The sequence below is a fragment of the Zea mays genome, chromosome 3 (assembly GCF_902167145.1).
Source record: "Zea mays cultivar B73 chromosome 3, Zm-B73-REFERENCE-NAM-5.0, whole genome shotgun sequence".
In the NCBI taxonomy this organism is placed as follows: Eukaryota; Viridiplantae; Streptophyta; class Magnoliopsida; order Poales; family Poaceae; genus Zea; species Zea mays.
The window spans coordinates 184,382,541-184,395,922 of record NC_050098.1 but is presented as its reverse complement, the minus strand read 5'-3'; positions in this window follow the sequence as shown (position 1 = coordinate 184,395,922).

Below are 13,382 nucleotides of genomic sequence, written 5' to 3'. Positions count from 1 at the left end.
CCAAATGGCGTCAGGTCGTCCGGCGGGGCTCAGCCCCTCAGGCCTCAGCACAGCGTCGCCGAAAAAGGTAGCCGGGTCAAAGCACCTTTCGTCACCTCAGGAAAAACGCAACCGCCGTTTTTTTTTCTCTCTCCTTCCTTTCTGTACGTCGCAAACGCCAAATGTGGGCATCTTTTGCCGTGGAGCAGTGAGCACGGATGTGAAAATTGATGAAACGGACCGAGGCTCGCTTGACACAGCTTTTGAGCATGGATATACAAGCAATACATAAAGCATTCCGGATATCCTACCAAATTTCAGCCCTTTTTTACATGGTTCCATAAAAACTGGCGGGAAACTCCAGCCAGTTTTCGGGTGTGTAGCGGAACACGGTGGCGGGAAAGCAGTTCCCGCAGCATGTAGTACAGAAGCGTGAAGCAGGGCTGCCGCCAACAGTACATCAACAAATAATCGGTCAATGCGGCGGTCAAATCGTACACGTCGCTTTTTACTGCATTCCATTCAGCCGCGACGTGCAGTAGTGCAGCAAGCAGTGGGTTCTCGCCAGCCATGCGCCCGGAGTAGTGCCGTCATTGTGACTGTACATTTTTTTTAATTAATCTCCAGATACGCCCTGGCGCAGCAAGAGCTCACCACTTCGCCTCCAACTGCTCCCGTTTGGTGACAAATGCCATAGAAGTATAGAACCCGACAGAACGGCGCGGTCTGCTAAACAACATGGCCGCCTCGACGTGCTGGAAACGGAGCCCATGCCCATGCGCCATGGTCGTACCTCGTAAACAGAAGACCAAAAAAAAGGGGTCGTGCCTCCTCGAACGGCTAAAAGAATTGGCGATTTCGTCAAAAAAATATATAAATTGACGATCCAAGCACACGCGTCTCCGTTTGAACCGAACGTTTTCTGTCCCCTCACTCGATAAGCAAGCCCACATCTATATACTCTCAGAAAACAACCTACAGAGAAAACAACCTGTCCAGTAACCACCCAGTCCACCCTTCCGCTAACCTACAGATTCTTTGCACCATTCGCCATGGTTTCGGCTCTTCGAGCGAAAAGAGGTTTGGAGCGCACGTCGGGCCGGCCCGCCCGCCCGCCGGCCTCGCGCGCACGTCGGCCACGTTTTGGCTTCCGCGGTTAGCAGCCACCTCTGCGGTTAACACGGAGCACGATCGCGGCGAAAGTACGCTGGGCGCGCCGACGTTGTCGGCCGGCGTCTCTCGCCTCCTCCACCACGTTTCTTTGCACCCCAAAAAAAACGCAGGTGCCTCATGCTATTTCTGTTCGCCAGCGACAACGCAGAGGCCAGAGGGGAGCCCGCGCCGCGCGCATGCCGACCGATGATTAGCGGTGGGGAGGAGCATGCGTGGCGAACTGGCGAATTGGGCGATGGGCGGACACGGCGGTTGCGGCACGATGCGAGAAGCCAGTGACGGGCCACGGCACGCGCACGGCAAGGTAGTTCGCGCTGCGGCGCACAATCTCGTGCTGCCACGTTCCATGGCCAGGCGAGGTCAAGAGAATCCGATAATTTGCTGGTTTCAGCCACGTACCGGCGCCAGCAATTCTAGGCCCCTGATTATTATTCACCAATCATCACCATCGTTCAGGGCCAGTTTGTTTACTTGCAGAATTATATAATCTAGCTTATTTTATAAAAAAAATATAATTTGAATTATATAAACCTATTAGAGATATTTGTTTATACGGTAGAAAGCTAAACCATAATCTAAACAAACATCTAATGACATGCTTATGTATTATCCTAAGATACCTAGATTATATAATTCACTCTAATATTCTATGTTGTTTGTTTGTATCTTAACTTATTGTTGGCTCGCTTTTGGACCATACACCAATGATCCCTACATCATTCTCACCGAGAGTCAAGACCTTAGGGATCTCTCTGCGAGGTGTCAGGTGCCGCAATACGGTAGGGCATCAGACTGTTCGCGGTGGGGCAGCGGACCATCCGTCATGGCACATAGAGCTCTCGGGTGAACCTTGATCTCACCTCCCACAACAACACTGTACACGATTTTCGGCGGCCACTGTTATTTTCGGCGGCTAAGGGGTGGCCGCCGAAAATAATGGCTAATTTTCGGCGGCAGGGATAGGCCGTAGAAAATAACTTAATTTTCGGCGGCCATGGGTAGGGGCCGCCGAAAATAACCTAGTTTTCGACGGCTACTCACACAGCCGCCGAAAATTAAGTTATTTTCGGCGGCCCCTGCCCATGGCCGCCGAAAATTAGCCATTTTAAAACGGTCGGCCGACGCTTTCTCTTTCCGCTTCCTCTCTTCTCCCGACCGAGCCACGTCTGCCCGCCGCGCCGCCCCGAGTCGCCGCCGCTGCCGCGCCGTGCCCTCCCCCGTGCCGCTGCCGGCCGGCCCCGCGCCGCGCAGCGCCCCAAGCCGCAGACGCCGCCGCAGACGCCGCCGCCAAGCCGCTGCCCCAAGCCGCAGACGCCCGGCCGCAGACGCCGCCGCCAAGCCGCCGCCGCCCCGAGCCGCCGTCGACCGTCGTTCAAAGCCCCGCGCTGCCCCCGTCGACCGCCGCCGTTCAATCCACTCCGCCGTCGTCGTCGTTCAAAGCCCCGATCGTTAGGTATTATTTTTGCGTTATTTATTCAATATTTTCGGCGGCCGTTGTTTAATTGCCGCCGAAATTAATATATATTTGTGATTGTGTATGTTTAATTAGTTGTGTGATTAATATTATTGTTTAATTCGATTTCATTAATGTATTAGTGGTATATGTGTTTTAGTAATTAGAGGTATATTGTATTTAGCCATTAATTTCATATTAAAATGTGGTACTATTATATTATTAATTTTAATAGTAATGGTATTGGTACGTAGAATAATTGAATTATTAGTGTATGTGGTACTTAGTTTGATTTGATTAATATTATATCATTCTTTGTTTTATATAAATAATATTTGGCAGCGAGGTTATGCTGCCAAAATTATTTGTGGGTCCTGGTAGCTTGTTGTGGTTTAGACTCTATCCTTGCCTATACATATAGGACCGATATACTTGATGAAATTGAATAATGGTTTCACGATATGGTTCGGTTTAACAGTCTCAGGCATGGCTGAAGACCGTGCATGGATGTACAATGGCTAGAGTAGGAATGGACGTCATTCTGATGAGTGGGTAGCAAAGACCAAAGATTTTATGGACCACGTATTCGCTTTGTCCTTAACCGGCACTGTCAGATGCCCTTGTAGGCGGCACGAAAACAGTATATTTCTTAATAAGGAAAGAGTTAGCCTAGATCTTTGTCAGTTTGGATTTATGCCCGGATATGAGGTGTGGGAACATCATGGTGAGGTACTACCCAACCGGAATGTAGAAGAGGAGAACAATGATTGGGCTGTCGATGATGCGATGCATGAGATGCTAGATTCGCTACGTCCAGAATTCAACCTAAGCTCCGAGGATCCTGCCACACCAGAGGTTTCCAGATTTTTTAAACTACTAAAAGACTCTGAAGAGCCGTTGCATGAACACACAGATGTGAGTATACTCGCTTTTGTGACTCGGCTCATGGCCATTAAGTCCAAGTACTTTTTCTCGAACAATTGTTACAATGAGATTTTAAAGTTATTAGGAGATGTGCTCCCAAAGCCCAATAAGTTGCCTAAAGACATGTACCAATCAAAGACAATTATCAAAGGTCTCGGTATGGATTATGAGAAGATTGTATTGCATGAGACATACGGGCAGGAGATGGTTAAGAAGTATGGAGAAGACTACGATTGACGAGGAGCGCCTACCATCGACGCTGAGGTTGTGCATTCACTTGGAGGCAAGGCGCATGGACGGTATGAACTTGTGAATTGTTTTCAATAATATTGGAACTACGACCGAATAGCTAATTTTCTTGTTCTTCAAGATATTCTATGTTTACCGGTGTTATCGATTCGACGGAGTTGCGTTCTCGTGGCGGCTCTTCGTCGCAGGCGGGCTGTGGTAGTAGCAGCCGTAGTCGCCGCTCTGTATCTAGCATGGAGGAAGATATGAGGGAACAGCAAGAAAAGTTTCGTGAAGAGATGCGGCAACAACAAATGACATTTCTCCAACAGCAATCAGAGTACATGGCTGCTTACAACGCACAGGCGCAACAAGCAATGAACGTGAGTGTCTTATTTATTCTCAACACGCTCGATATTGGTTCTATAACTAATATATTATATTTGCAACAGTCTTGGTTTCCACAGCAGGCACAACAGCAACCATTTGTTTTCCTTCAATTTCAGCCGCCGATGCCTCAGTGGGGATTACATGCTCCGCCACCTCCACCTCCACCTCAGGTTATTCAATTTAGTTAAGACTTGTCGTTTGTATCAACCTAATTTCAAATCTTTACTAAACTTGATTTTGTAGGGATCCGGGGTCATGGGCCACAACACGCCACCACCGGTCATACCAGCACCAGGAGGAGCTTATGCAGGGGAGGGAGCTTATGCAGGAGAGGTTAGTTTGAGAAACAATTTGTTTGAATAGTCGTTATACATGTAACCAATGCCGTTATTAATGTCATCTTTTTTTTAGGATCCAAACCTGTTACACGACTTCGTCGACCAGTTATTGGCTTCTGGAGGTAGTGGACACAACTCCAACGACCCCAATGTGTGATTAAGTTAGCTTTGTGCCGCACTGTGTTGTAATGAACTATTTGTGGATTTTATGTTTGTATGGACTATTTGTGGACTTTATATTTGTATGGACTCAAGTTTTATGTTGTGAACTCAAGTATGAATTTTCTGTTATTGTATGGAATTTCTGTTATTGTATGAATTTTGTATGAAATTCTGTTATTTTTCGCTTTTTTCAATTTTTTTCTCTGAAATTAGTAATTTTCGGCGGCCCCCCTGGCCGCCGAAAATAGGGATTTTATTTTCGGTATTTTTAATTTCCGGTGGCTGACTGTCTGGCCGCCGAAAATAATCTGTTATTTTCGGCGGCCAGGGAGCCAGCCGCTGGAAATAAGCTGTTTTCGGCGGCCTGGTCTAGGCCGCCGAAAATAAAGGCTTATTTTCGGCCGGTTTTTTTTGGCGGCCAGGCGCCGCCGAAAATAGCTTATTTTCGGCGGCAAATGGCTTATTTTCGGCGGCGCCTGGCCGCCGAAAATGACTGTAGCTCTTGTAGTGTCCCGGGGAAGACCCTATCGGGGAGGAGAGGTCATAGAGTTCCTTTGGGATCGGTGGGCCACCAAAAGCATCTCTAGGCGACGTAGAGGCGAAGAGAGGTGAAGATATGAGTTGGAAAACTACAACTAGGGTTACGCTACATCTAGAACTAATGCATAAGGTAAAATAAGGTAATTGGATTGATTCGATTGGATTGTGCGTGTTCTCAATCGACCGTGCCCCTTCATTTATATAGAGGAGGTCTGGATCCGTTCATATGTAAGATCCAACAGTTTCTCGAGAGTTTGTTACGACAACCACGCACGAGATGAGGACTCACGCTTGAACTAATCTAATCACGGACCGTCCGACCGTGCCAAGGTGCCAAATCTAGTGCTCAACACATGCCCCTGCCTTTTGGTAAATCTTGGTGAGCCAAAAGAACCTGGTACTGCCGGCCTCTTCCGGGAAATAATAGATTCTGCAACTACACATTCCTTTGCGAGGTCCAATAGTTTCTCGCGAGTTTATGAGGGTAACTATGAGCCTGCTAGAATAACCACACGTGATATAAGTGCTCTCGCACGTTTTCTTTATCCTCATTATTAGGTACTGGATGGCTAGTCACAACGTTGAGTAATCCTCGCGGCAATCATACGCTTCAGGAGCCTCAACTTTGTGGTGACTCCCGAGGGACAACTGGTTAGGTCCCCGTCCTCGAGTCTCTTCTAGATAGCAACCTCGACACCATCACGGAGGCACTCATAGACTTCCAACTCGATCCTCTGTGTTTCCAGAGCGGGGTTCACATGCCCTCTCTCGCTTCAAGGAGATGGAGCACCGGTTCACAGTCTATATAGGACCTAACCCATCCTATGATATCCTGCGGATTTTGGCTTTTGCTTTGTTAACACGCCTTCACAGCTCCCCAATGGAGAATCGATCTCTCCAGACACAATCTATAGGGACACCTTGACTGTGTTCCCCACAAGACTCCGCAAGACTGCAATCTTAAGGGAATGGTCGCCGCTATCGTGGCCAGGGGTCACATGCCCTCGTCTGATGACGTCGAGTTCGAGGGAATGGCCAACCATGTCAAAGATTTGATCTACAATATCCTTTAATCAATTCAGGTTTCGACTCTCGCACCCCCCCTCAAGTGGAGTGAGCCATAACCTTGCATGCAAATGCCTTATGGATGACACCCCTAAAGGTCACAATTCGAGTACGGACAACTCGGGGAAAATCTCGGAGGAAATTTTGATGCTCTTAGCAGTTTCTGGTCCCCCGTGCTTTGACTAGTCGTAGGAGGGACAACCACGTGCCCGATAGGGCTGGGTCTGGGATGATCAGCACCAGCTAGAGGGGGATCGTGGCCCACCAAAACAACAACTTGCACAGCTTCGAGGCAATGGTAGACACGCACACGCCATGGCATGCGACACTCATAAGCAGATCCTATAGGGCGATGACGACTCTTTGCGCTTCCTCCATGCTAGCCAAAACATACCTGTCATGGGGGCGTTCTTCGATAGGCTTCTAGAACTAGTAACCCCACATGAATGCAAGACCTAGCAGGAAATCTAGGGGTTGCTCTGCCCCATCACAAAATAATAGTGCGAGAGATGCATGTCTTGTCGATGTGGGCACATCGCCACCCAGCACAAGACCACGGGGCGACTAGAGGAGCATGCTCTATTGGTCCGACAACCAAAGCACAATGTCAGGGGTACCATCCACCTCTCGCTCGAAACATTCTTGATGTTCGTAGCCGTGAGCGAGAGCCCACGAGGCTCATCATTAGCCATGGCTATCCTTGACGCCATGGGGGGCATTTCATCCCTAATGAGGATCGAAGTCTGAGCCCACCGTTGCCACGTCCCCAAGCTTTTGAGCACCACATCCTCTAGGCATTGGTACCCCAATCATACCATGCACTTGCTAATGTCATCAAGTACTCAGGAATCGAACTCCAGTTTGTGGCTTGAAGATTACTAGTTAGTGTTAGACTGGGGGTGGATAATGGCTATTTCGTTATCTGTAACCTCCCCCTACCTAGCCGAATTGGCCTGTTCTTGGCTAGAACACCTAAGACCCGGATGCATCCAAAGTTGGGCTAATACTGTCAACATCTTGGTCATGTGTGTGCGACCCGAGAAACCCTTGGCGCATCAAGAATTGTCGCGAGAAGCGTGGATAATCCATCTGGGACTACATCTAACATTTTTCATGATAATGCAACGAGCTTCCCAACATCGCTGATGCTGATGTCGTTAGTGCATTCATCTTTGGGACCACCAGTGAGACCCTTTCGCACAAGCTGGGCGGCAAAGTCCCCCGCATCACAAAGGAGCTTCTCGACATCGCAATCAGTCATGCGTCCGCACGAGGATGCTATTGTGGTGATCTTCGACCGCTCTAAAAAAAGGCCAAGCAAGACATGGATATCGATAAGGCCACTATTGACCGTGTCAGCAAGTAGAAGAGAAAAACAAGCAGCAACATGATGACACTCTGGTTATCGCTGCCGCCCCAAGGCCAAATGATCCCTGTAGAAGAGACTACTAACCACTCTGACTACTGATGGGACAACGAGGTGATCGGCATGCTGGCAAAGGTGGTATACGGATGTGAAACAATCCTAGATAGGGTTTTCACCAACGACCTTATTGAACCCTTTGTCTACTATGAGGAGACGGGGTAGGTCGACAATGATCCTCGTTTCCCTACTAGCAATATCGACCCACCCTACCTCCATAGGGGCTGGCCCCCAGCATGCCCCCGTAGTCTTTGTTGTCAAGGACACTGATGAGCGTAGTGAATCAGACCATTTGAACGACTGGAGGGCGACATACCGGGATTATCTTCTACATGAAAAACTCTCCATGGACAAGACATGGGCTTGACAACTCCGCCCGGTGCGGCACCCCTGCGTAGCCCCAGCGCGATAGCCCCCGCCCGCGCACGTCCCCGTTCCTGTGCGCGTGGCCCCAGCGCGCGTCGTAGTGTTTTAAATTTCGTTTGATTCATGCGTCGTGCCGCACGTTATGTCACGTGACAACCTTTTTAATTCGCATAGAATCATGTATATTAATTAAAGTGCGTAGCGTAACAATGATTAATCGAGTACCAAACTAATTAGGATCTAGCGCTAATTTATTTGCGTGTCGCATGAATATCAATTAATTTAATCGTGTTGAGATAAATATTTTTAGTCCATAGTCGCTTAGTGTGATCGCTGTCTCTCGGTCGTAGCTCTGGTCATCATAGTTTCTTTTCTCGCGTAGTCGTAAATGCGAGCTCTGCGTCTGAAAGGAAAATATGCCCTTGGGACATTTCGATAATTATTTTGGTGATTAGATGCCCAACACATTGCTTTGAGTTCATAAGTGCTAACTAAGTGAGAAGTGAAAATCAAAGAGAAAGGTATGTCTCTGGACTTAGTCGATTGTTTTTTGTTGCTAAAATGTTTATCTAAGTACTAGAGACATGACCAAGAAAAGAAAAAAAAGGATGGAAGAAAGAATGGCTCAGGACAGCCAAAGACCAGCACCAGCCTGGCACACCGGATAGTGTCCGGTGCTCTAGGCTGGCTCGGCGCCAACTGGGCGCTCTCGGGAATCGGCGGGGCGACGTGGCTATAAATCACCGGACTGTCCGGTGAGCCTTCTGCGACCGCGCCCAAGTACATCGGCGACGAACTCGTCGCTCTCGGCAAAAGGAAAAAGAGTCACGCCTAAAAATGACCAGACTGTCCGGTGAGCCAACGGCGCTCGCGGCTAACGGCCGGCTGCGCAATCTATAGGTGACGCGTGGCCCGCGCCAACGACCGGTTGGGCACACCGGACTGTGTCCGGTGCGCCAACCAGTCCAGAGGACCAACAGTCGGTTGTGCCCGATATGGAAGGAAATCGTGCACCGGACATGAACAATAGTTGTCTGGTGGTTCACCGGACTGTCCGGTGCACGACTCGACAGAAGGCAAGAATTGCCTTCCAAGTTGATCTCCAACGGCTACTAGCTGCCTTGGAGCTATAAAAGGGACCCCTAGGCGCATGGAGCAGTACACCAAGCTTTCAAGAAACATCTTAAGACTCCCAGACTCCACCTCCACACATTTGATTCATTGTGTTAGTGATTTGAGCTCCGTTTGAGTTGCGAACTCCCTGTGCTGTGTTTCAAGCTCAATTCTTGGCTTGTGTGCGTGTGTGTGCTGCGGATTCGAGTCTTGTGTGTGTTGCTTTCCCTCCCTTACTCTTGTGCTTCTTTGTGATCAATATTGTAAGGGCGAGAGGCTCCAACTTGTGGAGATTCCTCGCAAACGGGAAGAATACTCAAAAGGAAAAGACTGTGGTATTCAAGTTGATTATTAAATCACTTGAAAGGGGTTGAGTGCAACCCTCGTCCATTGGGACGCCACAACGTGGAAGTAGGCAAGTGTTACTTGGCCGAACCACGAGATAAAAATCGTGTGTTTCTTGTTGCTTTTCTCTATTATTGTTTTGGTTCACAATAGATCACTTCATAGCAACTTGATCACACTAACATTTCTATAATCAAGTTTGTGGCTGTTTAATGTTTGATTTTACAGGATTACCTATTCACCCCCCTCTAGGTGCTCTCAATTAGTATCAGAGTCGTACTCTTCTTAGGGTGTGTTTGGTTGTGGGACAGCTAGGACGGGATCGTCCCCTGACGTCCTCTCTCGTCCCTCCAAATTTGAGGGACAACAGGGGACAACACAGGATAGTACTGTCCCAACCCTTGATCCAGAACCAAACAACCTAATTTGAGGGATCGTCCCATCCCATCCCGTCCTGTCATTGCAACCAAACGCACCCTTAAGGGACTAATCGCCCGAAGAGATGGGTCCTAAGGGTAAGGGGATGGTGGTCAACGATAAGGAGAAGGAGTCCCTCTTCAACGACCCAAGAGACGATAAGCCCACTGAATCAGGCTCGAGTCACAAGAAGAGGGGTGGAAAGAAAAAGAGGTGCATCAAGAAGATCATATACTATGACAGCGACGCCTCCTCTTCTTCACCAAGGGATGACGACGACGACTCGTCCAAAAGAAAGACGTTTAATCAAAACTACTCCTTTGATTATTCTCGCATCCCTTATAATTCAAATGCTCATTTGTTTTCAATTCCACTTGGAAAACCCCCACACTTTGATGGAGAAGACTATTCTTTCTGGAGTCATAAAATGCGTAGTCATTTATTTTCTCTCCATCCTAGCATTTGGCAAATTATGGAAAATGGGATGCATTTTGATAGTACGGATAATCCTGTGCTTATAAATGAACAAATTCATAAAAATGCCCAAGCTACTACTGTTTTGCTAACATCTCTTTGCAGGGATGAGTACAATAAAGTGAGTGGCTTGGACAACGCTAAGCAAATCTGGGATACTATCAAGATATCACATGAGGGTAACGACGCCACTATGATCACCAAGATGGAACTGGTGGAAGGCAAGCTGTGGAGGTTTGCAATGATCAGGGGAGAGGAGCCAACACAGACCTACAACAGGCTCAAAACCCTGGTCAACAAAATCCGAAGCTCTGGAAGCACAAGATGGACGAATCATGACGTCGTCCGACTCATGCTCAGGTCATTTACAGTAATTGACCCTCATCTTGTAAATCTTATTCGTAAAACCCCTAGGTACACCAAGATGACGCCCGAGGAGATACTCAGAAAATTCGTGAGCGGGCGTATGATGGTGAAAGAAGCTCGATACGTGGACGATGCCTTGAATAGTCCACTACCCATCTACGAGCCGCAGCCCGTTGCTCTCAAAGCAACTAGCAGTAGGGAGGCGCTACCAAGCAAGGTGGCACAAGTAGAGGCAGCCGGGCTCAATGAAGATGAGATGACACTCATCATCAAGCGCTTCAAGACCCGCTAAAAGGATGCAAGGAGTACCCCAACAAGAACAAAACAAGGGAAAAGCGCTCCTGCTTCAAATGCGGTAAGACTGGTCATTTCATAGCTCAATGCCCCGATAATGATAATGACTAGGGAAAAGAAAAGCATGGGAAGAAAGAGAAAAAAGAAGAATTACAGGAAGGCGAAGGGCGAGGCGCATCTTGGAAAGGAATGGGATTCTGACTGCTCTTCATCCGACTCCGACAATGAAGGACTGGTTTTCTCGGCCTTCGACAAATCTTCGTTCTTCCCAACGAACGCCATACTTGCCTTATGGCTAAGGAGAAGAAGGTACGTATTCGTGACAGTCCCAAGTATACTTCTTCTAGTGATGAAGAGTCATCTGATGATGAAGTAGACTATACTGATTTGTTTAAAGGATTAGATAGAAATAAAGTAGACAAAATAAATGAATTAATTGATGCCCTTAATGAAAAGGATAGATTACTATAGAAGCAAGACGATATCTTGTATGAGGAACATGATAAATTTGTTAGTGTTCAAAAATCTCTTACTCTAGAAATTAAAAGAAATGAAATGCTATCCTCTGAGTTGTCTGCTTGTCATGAATCTGTCTCTAGTCTAAAGGAGTTAAATGATGAATTAAATGCTAAACTAGGGAAAGAAATGCAACTAGTTCATGTGTAGAACATGTAGTTATTTGCAATAGGTGTAAAGATGTTAATTTTGATGAACATGATGTCACTATTGCTAAATTAAACAATGAGGTTGCAAGTCTTAATGCTCAACTTAAGACTTGCAAAGATGATTATGATAAATTAAAATTTGCTAGGGATGCCGACACTGTTGGTAGACACCCCTCAATTAAGGATGGATTTGGCTTTCGAAAGAAAACCAAGAACTTAACAAGCCAAAGGACCTCCGCTCTCAACAAGGAGAAAGGGAAGGCCCCAATGGCTAGTAGCTCTCAAAAGAACCATGCCTATATTTATGATAGGAAATTCTCTAATCGTGCTCATAATGAAAGATGTTATGATCATATTGGTTATCATGATGCTACATTTAATTCTCATGCTATGTTCGCATAGTTCCGCTTTTGTTCATGGTAGAAGTAGGCCTAGGAGAAATTATGCTACTTCTCATGCTCCTAGGAAAGTTTACAATGGACCTACTACTGTTTATCATGCTTGCAATGCTTACTTTATACTTTTATGCAAGAATGCAAAAGTAGTTGCTAGGAAGTTGGGATCCAAATGCAAGGGAGACAAAACTTGCTTATGGGTTCCAAAAACTATTGTGACTAACCTTGCAGGACCCAACAAGAGTTTGGTACCTAAAACCTAAGCTTAAATTCCTTGCAGGTTTATGCATCCGGGGGCTCAAGCTGGATTATCGATAGCTGATGCACAAACCACATGACGGGGGAGAAGATGTTCACCTCCTACGTCAAGAACAAGGATCCCCAGGATATGATCATCTTTGGAGATGGGAACCAAGGCAAGGTCAAAGGCATGGGCAAGATAGCTATCACTAACGAGCACTCAATATCAAATGTATTTTTAGTAGAGTCGCTCGGGTACAATCTTCTGTCTGTAAGTCAATTGTGTCACATGGGCTACAATTGTTTATTCACGAATATTGATGTATCTGTCTTTAGAAGGAGTGATGGTTAATTAGCTTTTAAGGGTGTATTAGACGACAAGCTCTACTTAGTTGATTTTTTGAAAGAGAATGCCGATCTAGATGCATGCTTAATAGCTAAGACTAATATGGGCTGGCTCTGGCATCTCCGTCTAGCACATGTTGGGATGAAGAACCTTCATAAGCTTCTAAAGGGAGATCATGTGTTAGGACTAACCGATGTCTGTTTTGAGAAAGATAGACCTTGTGCAGCATGTCAGGCAGGGAAACCGATGGGAAGCACTCATCACATCAAGAATGTGATGACAACATCAAGACCACTGGAGCTTCTTCACATGGATCTCTTTGGACCCGTTGCCTACCTCAGCATCGGGGGAAGTAAGTATGGTCTTGTAATAGTTGATGATTTTTCCCGCTTCACTTGGGTGTTCTTTTTGCAGGACAAATCCGAAACCCAAGGGACCCTAAAGTGCTTCCTAAGGAGAGCTCAAAATGAGTTTGAGCTTAAGGTGAAGAATATAAGAAGCGACAATGAGACCGAGTTCAAGAATCTACAAGTTGAAGAGTATCTTGAAGAGGAAGGCATCAAGCACGAGTTCTCTGCTCCCTACACACCACAGCAAAATGGTGTGGTAGAGAGGAAGAACAGGACGCTAATCGACATGGCGAGAACGATGCTTGGAGAGTACAAGACGCCTCAGCGGTTTTGGTC